Below are 9,840 nucleotides of genomic sequence, written 5' to 3' on the forward strand. Positions count from 1 at the left end.
AGGTAAGGCTGTGGTCCTCGGGGTCAGAGAGGCTACAGGTAAGGCCGTGGTCCTCGGGGTCAGAGAGGCTACAGGTAAGGCCGTGGTCCTCGGGGTCAGAGAGGCTACAGGTAAGGCCGTGGTCCTCGGGGTCAGAGAGGCTACAGGTAAGGCCGTGGTCCTCGGGGTCAGAGAGGCTACAGGTAAGGCCGTGGTCCTCGGGGTCAGAGAGGCTACAGGTAAGGCCGTGGTCCTCGGGGTCAGAGAGGCTACAGGTAAGGCTGTGGTCCTCGGGGTCAGAGAGGCTACAGGTAAGGCTGTGGTCCTCGGGGTCAGAGAGGCTACAGGTAAGGCTGTGGTATATTCTCTATGGTACATTTTTATAAGGCCTCGTCTGTCATCAATCTCTATCATTGGTATGAAAGGGAAAATCCAATGTCGCCAAAGAAAATATGGGTTGTTGAATATTATACTATTATATTACACACTATTTATGTATACCCTGTTTATAGATTAGTTAAGGACACAGAATGTCTGGTATTCCATCTCTGTCTTCCCATTTTACTCTCGCCATCTCTCGCTCTCTCTCTCTCGCTCTTTCTCCATCTCTCTCTCTCTCGCTCTTTCTCCATCTCTCTCTCTCTCTCTTTCTCCATCTCACTCTCTCGCTCTTTCTCCATCTCTCTCTCTCGCTCTTTCTCCATCTCTCTCTCCCTCTCTCGCTCTTTCTCTCTCTCTCTCTCTCTCGCTCTTTCTCTCTCTCTCTCTCTCTCTCTCTCTCGCTCTTTCTCCATCTCTCTCTCTCTCTCTTTCTCCATCTCTGTCTTTCCATTTTAATCACACTCTTTCTCCATCTCTCTGTCTTCCCATTTTATTCTCGCCATCTCTCTCTCTCTCGCTCTTTCTCCATCTCTCTCTCGCTCTTTCTCCATCTCTCAATCTCTCCATCTCTTCTTGCAGCATTACAATACCTACATCCTGAAACCTTATTTGAAGTTAAATCAAAGAGGAATCCAAAAAGGATTAAAGTATGACAGTATGATTGGCTGAGAACAGCAGAACAGGGTCAGAGTATAGATGTGAGGGTTTAACAGCAGAACAGAGTCAGATTATTGACGTGATGGTTTAAAGACCCCTTTCACTTCCCTTTGAGAGGATGCTCAATTGAGTTGGAGGGTTAAAGGAGATTTAACCCCCTAGAAAAACAGTCAAACCAGTGTGTGTGTGTGTGCGTCAAACCACTTAAAAGCCCTGCTAAGCCAGCCCAGACCCCCTAGAGAGAGTGGAGCCCAGAGATGGTAGACAGCCATGTTGGAAAGGCTCATTAAAATGAGGACATAAAAGCTCATAGGATTAAAGTACACAGAGACAGAGTTGGTTGGTTAGCTTCATACCGTAGTTGGCTAATTCATGGTTGACTAATACATATCAGAGTGGGAGTCGATTGCCTGATGAGCAACCACAGAGGGAGAGTTAATTGGATAATTAATATCAGAACGAGAGATGATTGGCTAATGAGCAGAAAAAACTGGAGCTAATTGCTCACCTAACCAACACAGAGGGCAAGTTGACACAGAGGGCGTTACAGAGGGCGTTACTCGTCAGACACGCGTTGCTCGTCAGACACGCGTTGCTCGTCAGACACGCGTTGCTCGTCAGACACGCGTTGCTCGTCAGACACGCGTTGCTCGTCAGACACGCGTTGCTCGTCAGACACGCGTTGCTCGTCAGACACACGTTGCTCGTCAGACACACGTTGCTCGTCAGACACACGTTGCTAGTCAGACACTAAAGTGACATGCCCAAAATAGGAAGTGAGCTGCCATAATAACACAGCCATCTTCCCATAAATCCACACAACTCCTTTTCTCTGAGGACCACATACCCTCAAAACAGGATATGTATATGGTGTAACGTAGGGACCTACTAATTATATAGGTGTACACTGAGTGGACTAAACATTAGGAACACCTGCTCCTTCTATGACATAGACTGACCAGGTGAATCTATGTGAATGCTATGATCCCTTACTGACGTTACTTGTTAAATCCACTTCAATCAGTGTAGATGAAGGGGAGGAGACATGTTAAAGAAGGGTTTTTAAGCCTTTAGACAATTGAGGCATGGATTGTGTATGTGTGTTATTCAGAGGGTGACTGGACAATATAAAATATTGAAGTGCCTTTGAACAGGGTATGGTAGTAGGTGCCAGGGACACTGGTTTGTGTCAAGAACTGCAAGAACTGGGTTTTTCACGTTCAACAGTTTCCCGTGTTCATCAACAATGGTTCACCACCCAAAATACATCCAGAAAACTTGACAACTGCATTGAAGTCAACATGGACCAGCATCCCTGTGGAACGCTTCGACACCTTGTAAAGTCCATGCCCTGACAAATTGAGGATGTTCTGAGAGCAAAAAACTGATGGGGAGGTGCAACTCAATATTAGGAAGATGTTCTGAATGTTTTGTACACTCAGTGTATATAGATACCGCATGGAATTAAATAAATAATGTCAACATAAGTCAGTTATGTTACAGCAAATGATACAGTCAGTGCCGTTACCCTAAACGATACAGTCAGTACCGTTACCCTAAACAATACAGTCAGTACCGTTACCCTAAACGATACAGTCAGTACCGTTACCCTAAACGATACAGTCAGTAACGTTACCCTAAACGATACAGTCAGTACCGTTACCCTAAACGATACAGTCAGTAACGTTACCCTAAACGATACAGTCAGTAACGTTACCCTAAACGATACAGTCAGTAACGTTACCCTAAACGATACAGTCAGTACCGTTACCCTAAACGATACAGTCAGTAACGTTACCCTAAACGATACAGTCAGTAACGTTACCCTAAACGATACAGTCAGTGCAGTTACCCTAAACGATACAGTCAGTGCAGTTACCCTAAACGATACAGTCAGTACAGTTACCCCAAACGATACAGTCAGTACAGTTACCCTAAACGATAGTCAGTACAGTTACCCTAAACGATACAGTCAGTACAGTTACCCTAAACGATACAGTCAGTACAGTTACCCTAAACGATACAGTTACCCTAAACGATACAGTCAGTACCGTTACCCTAAACGATACAGTCAGTACCATTACCCTAAACGATACAGTCAGTACCGTTACCCTAAACGATGCAGTCAGTACCGTTACAAAAAACGATACAGTCAGTACCGTTACCCTAAACGATACAGTCAGTACCGTTACCCTAAACGATACAGTCAGTACCGTTACCCTAAACGATACAGTCAGTACAGTTACCCTAAACGATACATTCAGTACAGTTACCCTAAACGATACAGTCAGTACCGTTACCCTAAACGATACAGTCAGTACCGTTACCCTAAACGATACAGTCAGTACCGTTACCCGAAACGATACAGTAGGTACAGTTACCCTAAACGATACAGTCAGTACAGTTACCCTAAACGATACAGTCAGTACAGTTACCCTAAACGATACAGTTACCCTAAACGATGCAGTCAGTGCTGTTACCCTAAACGATATAGTCAGTACTGTTACCCTAACGATACAGTCAGTACAGTTACCCTAAACGATACAGTCTGTACCGTTACCCTAAACGATACAGTCAGTGCAGTTACCCTAAACGATACAGTCAGTACCGTTCCCCGAAACGATACAGTCAGTACCGATACCCTAAACGATACAATCAGTGCCGTTACCCTAAACGATACAGTCAGTGCCGTTACCCTAAACGATACAGTCAGTACCGTTACCCTAAACGATACAGTCAGTACAGTTACCCTAAACGATACAGTCAGTACAGTTACCCTAAATGATAGAGTCATTAACATTACCCTAAATGATAGTCATTAACATTACCCTAAATGATAGTCATTAACATTACCCTAAATGATACAGTCAGTAACATTACCCTAAATGATACAGTCAGTAACATTACCCTAAATGATACAGTCAGTAACATTACCCTAAATGATAGTCATTAACACTACCCTAAATGATAGTCATTAACATTACCCTAAATGATAGTCAGTAACATTACCCTAAATGATACAGTCAGTAACATTACCCTAAATGATACAGTCAGTAACATTACCCTAAATGATACAGTCAGTAACATTACCCTAAATGATACAGTCAGTAACACTACCCTAAATGATAGTCATTAACATTACACTAAATGATAGTCATTAACATGACCCTAAATGATAGTAATTAACATGACCCTAAATGATAGTAATTAACATTACCCTAAATGATACAGTCAGTAACATTACCCTAAATGATACAGTCAGTAACATGACCCTAAATGATACAGTCAGTAACATTACCCTAAATGATCGAGTCGGTAACATTACCCTAAATGATAGTCATTAACATTACCCTAAATGATAGTCATTAACATGGCCCTAAATGATAGTCAGTAACATTACCCTAAATGATAGTCAGTAACATTACCCTAAATGATACAGTCAGTAACATTACCCTAAATCAGGGGTGTCAAAGTCAAATGGACGGAGGGCCAAATAAAAAATTTAGCTACAAGCCGAGGGCCGGACTGTTCGAATGTTCATTGAAAATTTTTTAAATGACGCATATAGTCTAGTGAACCTAATTGAACCTACTGAAAACCTAACAAATATATTCCAATATGATCAGATAAATAAAGCAATATTTTCTTATGGCTCTGTCAGTAATCTTTAATTTTCAACAGACACAAAAGACAAATTTCCTTTATATAAAAATCGTAATGTCACACAGAAAAGCCATTTCACACAGAAACATTTCGTCTCGGAGTTGTGTTGTGTCTTTCCCTTTGCTGTCCAAGAACAGACAAATCTCCTCACGAAGCTCGAAACATCTTTGAAGCACCTTTCCCTGGCTTAGCCATCGCACCTCTGTGTGATAAGGCAAATCACCATGCTCCGTTTCTAACTCCGTCAGAAATGCCTTGAACTGGCGGTGATTCAAACCTTTGGCTCTGATAAAGTTAACTGTGCGCGTGATGATGCTCATTACATGCTCCATTTTCAAGGCTTTACCGCACAACGCTTCCTGGTGTATGATACAATGATAAGCTGTCAGCTCACCTGTCGCGTTTTCCTCTTGCATCTTTTCCCGTATTTTCGCCACCAGTCCGCTCCTGTGTCCACACATCGCAGGTGCTCCGTCGGTTGTCAAACCCACGAGTTTTTCCCAAGGCAGCTCCATCTCATTTACACATCTTGACACCTCTTCATACAAATCATGCCCCGTAGTTGTGCCATGCATAGGACGTAAAGCCAAAAACTCCTCTGTCACGCTTAGGCTGGAGTCCACTCCGCGGATGAAAATTGACAACTGGGCAATGTCAGAAATGTCGGTGCTCTCATCCACAGCCAAGGAATATGCAATGAAATCTTTTCCCTTTTTCACAAGCTGCTCTTTTAGATTGATGGACAACTGGTCTACTCTCTCGGCAATGGTGTTTCTGCTCAGACTCACATTTAAAAAGAGTTGCCTTTTTTCTGGGCAAACTTCGTCACAAACTTTAATCATGCAGTTTTTGATGAAATCCCCCTCCGTAAATGGCCGGGCTGATTTAGCGATCTCTTCTGCCAAAATAAAACTGGCCTTGACAGCAGCCTGGCCTTGTGATTTGGCTTTTTTGAACAGAGCCTGTCGAGATTTGAGGCCTCGTTTTAATTCCTCTGCCTTTTGTAGCCTTTGTTCCATGTCCTTATTCTTGTTTTTGTCCGCGTGTTTCGTTTCATAATGTCGTCTCAGATTATACTCTTTCAGTACCGCCACACTTTCTCCACACAGAAGACACACAGGTTTTCCAGCTACCTCCGTGAACAAATACTCCGACTCCCACCTTGTTTGAAACCCCCGGTTCTCAGTGTCCACCTTCCGTTTTGCCATTTTTGATGGGTATCTGAAAGTTAATTTTACTGTGATGCTGACAACTGCTGTGCCAATAAATATTGAAATGAAGCAGCCTACTGCTCGGTGCGTCACCGTTGCATTGTGGGAAATGTAGTATTGGTGCGTGTAAAAGATCTGCGGGCTGCCGGCTTGCTGCGGTCTGCGGGCCGGTTCTAATAACAAATCAAGATCATCCCAGGGGCCGTAAAAAACCTTCTCGCGGGCCGGATGTGGCCCGCGGGCCTTGACTCTGACATATGTGCCCTAAATGATAGTCATTAACATTACCCTAAATGATACAGTCATTAACATTACCCTAAATGATAGTCATTAACATGACCCTAAATGATAGTCATTAACATTACACTAAATGATAGTCATTAACATTACCCTAAATGATACAGTCATTAACATTACCCTAAATGATACAGTCATTAACATGACATTAACATTACCCTAAATGATAGTCAGTAACATTACCCTAAATGATAGTCATTAACATTACCCTAAATGATACAGTCATTAACATTACACTAAATGATACAGTCATTAACATTACACTAAATGATACAGTCATTAACATGACCCTAAATGATACAGTCATTAACATGACCCTAAATGATACAGTCAGTAACATGACCCTAAATGATACAGTCAGTAACATGACCCTAAATGATACAGTCATTAACATGACCCTAAATGATACAGTCATTAACATTACCCTAAATGATACAGTCAGTAACATTACCCTAAATGATAGTCATTAACATTACCCTAAATGATACAGTCAGTAACATTACCCTAAATGATACAGTCAGTAACATTACCCTAATACAGTCAATAGCACTAGCCTAAATACAAGGAAATGTTGGTCAGCACATTTACCACATACGGCAGGTAGCCTAGTGGTTAGAGCATTGGACTAGTAACTGAAAGGTTGCAAGATCCAATCCCTGAGCTGAACAGGCAGTTAACCCACTGTTCCTAAGCAGTCATTGAAAATAAGAATTTGTTCTTAACTGACTTGCCTAGTTAAATAAAGGTAAAATAAAGGATATAAGAATACACCCACACAGACATAAATAGGTATACAGTCGTATGTTATACTAAAACACAACCTATAGAACAAATAAAGACAGGTCTCTATTGTAATATCTGTATGTAGTTGACCCCAGGTGTAGGAGGCACAACTACCTTACATTTCACATTCTAGTTATTTAGCAGACGCTCTTATCCAGAGTGACTTTCAGGAGCAATTAGGGTTAAGTGCCTCGCTCAAGAGCACCTTGACTGTTAATTCACCTAGTCAGCTCAGGTATTCGAACCAGCGAATGCTCTTTTTAAAAAATGTACCCCCTTTTTCTCCCCAATTTCGTGGTATCCAATTGTTAGTAGTTACAGTCTTGTCTCATCGCTACAACTCCCGCACTGGCTCGGGAGAGACGAAGGTCGAGGGCCACGCTTCCTCCGAAACACAACCCAACAAAGCTGCACTGCTTCTTAACACAGCGCGCATCCAACCTGGAAGCCAGCCGCACCAATGTGCCAGAGGAAACACGCCTGGCCCGCCACAGGATTCGCTAGTGCGCGATGAGACAAGAATATTCCTACCGGCCAAACCCTCCCTAACCCGGACGACGCTAGGCCAATTGTGTGTCGCCTCATGGACCTCCCGGTCGCGGGCGGCTGCGACAGAGCCTGGGCTCGAACCCAGAGTCTCTGGTGGCACAGCTAGCACTGCGATGCAGTATCTTAGACTGCACCACCCGGGAGGCCCCACTGGCCCAACGCTCTTAACCGCTAGGTTACCTGCCACCATAGACCTTCTTATCATCTACCTTCTCATCATAAACGATGCCTGGGCGTATCTCGGGGCCTGGTAGCCCGGCGTGCCCTCCACACCCAGTGCCCCTCGTGGAAGGACTGGCGCGAGATGCCGTAGTCTGACAGCTTGATATTCACCGGGTCACACACCTAGGATGAGACCAAGAAGGATTATACAAACATACAACACTATTGTTACTACTGGGTGGGCCAAAACACTTCTGGTTTTCATCAGGGACTGATTCAGACCTGGGACACCAGGTGAATGTATTTAACTACCAGGTAAAAACACAACAAACTGAAGTGTTGAAGGCTTTCCAGGACTGGAATTGAACGGCCCAGACATAGTGGCTAGGGGTCGATTTGTAATTCTGCCCTTCATACTAATCACCTACCTCCAGGGACCACACCAGGATGTTGTCTGACTTGAGGTCACAGAAGATGATGTTCTTCCTGTGCAGGTAGGCCAGCCCTGCTGCAATCTGATAGGCTGCCTTGAAGGTGAGCATGTGACCTAGAGGCATGTACCTGGAGCCTGAATGGGGAGGGGGGGTGGAGTTAAAAGGGCAAGTTTTAAATGTTTTCATAACTTGTGTAGAGAAGATTCTCAGCATTAGGGACCTAACTAGCTGTGGATCTCTCTCTCTCGCCGTCTCTCTCCCTGTCTGCCTGTCTGGCGTGTCAGTCTGTCTCTCTCTCCCTGTCTACCGTGTCAGTCTGTCTCTCTCTCTCTCTCTCTCCCTGTCTGCCTGTCTGGTGTGTCAGTCTGTCTCTCCCTCTTGCTACCTGTTCATACCTTTATGTCTGTCCTCCAGCACAATGTTGAGGCTGCCCAGGGAGCCAGCTGCAGGGCGAAGCAGAGCGGGTGAATACTGATTCCCACCAGCAGCACGATGCACGGGTGCTGTAGGGAGTGGAGCATGCTGGTCTCCTGGCGGAACTCTGAGAAGCTCCGGCACGCGTCCATGGACTGAAAATGCTTCATCATGGTGTCTGGTGGAGGGACGGGAGGGTTGTGAGGAGAGGGGGTGGGGTCAGGAGAGGAGGAGGGGAGGGGGTGGGGGCAGGAGAGGAGAGGAGGGGGTGGGGTCAGGAGAGGAGGGGGTGAGGGAGAGGGGGTGGGGTAAGGAGAGAAGGAGGGGAGGGGGTGGGGTGGAGTCAGGAGAGGAGAGGAGGGGGTGAGGAGAGGGGGTGGGGTCAGGAGAAAAGGAGGGGAGGGGGGTGAGGAGAGGGGGTGGGGTCAGGAGAGGAGGAGGGGAGGGGGTGAGGTCAGGAGATGAGGAGGAGAGGGGGTGGGGTCAGGAGAGGAGGAGGGGAGGGGGTGAGGAGAGGAGGTAGTGTCAGGAGAGGAGGGGGTGAGGAGAGGGGGTGGGGTCAGGAGAGGAGCGGGGTGAGGAGAGGGGGTGTGGTCAGGAGAGGAGGAGGGGGGTGAGGAGGGGGCAGTCAGGAGAGGAGGAGGGGGTGGGGTGAGGAGGGGGCAGTCAGGAGAGGAGGAGGGGAATGGGGTCAGGGGAGGAGAAGTGGAGTGAGGAGAGGGGAGGGGGTGGGGTCAGGAGAGGAGAGGGGAGTGGGGTGAGGAGAGGGGGTGGGGTCAGGAGAGGAGAGGGAGTGTGGTAAGGAGAGGGGGTGGGGTCAGGAGAGGAGAGGGGAGTGTGGTAAGGAGAGGGGGTGGGGTCAGGAGAGGAGAGGGGAGTGTGGTAAGGAGAAGGGGTGTGTGGGTCAGGAAGGGAGAAGAGGAAAGATAAGTCACACATCAAATCACATTTTATTTGTCATATGCACCAAAATCTTACCAGCCTTTAACCAAAAATACAGTTTTAAGAAAAATAAGACTTAAGAAAATATTTACTAAATAAACTAAAGAAGAAAATGAAAGAGCAACAATAAAACAACAATAAGCAGGCTATATACAGGGGGTACTGGTATTGAGTCAATGTGTGGGGGTACAAGTTAGTCGAGGTCATTGAGGTAATATGTACATGTAGGTAGGGGTAAAGTGACTATGTATAGATAATAAACGGTGAGTAACAGCAGCATTAAAAAAAGGGAGGGGGGGGGTCAATGCAAATAGTCTGGGTTGCCATTTGATAAGCTGTTCAGCAGTCTTATGGCTTGGGGGTAGAAG

The 9,840-nt window shown here is 45.6% G+C and overlaps 1 pseudogene; it reads right to left on the bottom strand.

Moving 5' to 3' along the window:
• Positions 1-8,705, bottom strand: part of LOC124026068 — a 35,877-nt pseudogene extending 27,172 nt beyond the window's left edge.
• Between the last annotated feature and the right edge of the window lie 1,135 nt (positions 8,706-9,840).

Source organism: Oncorhynchus gorbuscha, unplaced genomic scaffold (assembly GCF_021184085.1).
Source record: "Oncorhynchus gorbuscha isolate QuinsamMale2020 ecotype Even-year unplaced genomic scaffold, OgorEven_v1.0 Un_scaffold_2554, whole genome shotgun sequence".
NCBI lineage: Eukaryota > Metazoa > Chordata > Actinopteri > Salmoniformes > Salmonidae > Oncorhynchus > Oncorhynchus gorbuscha.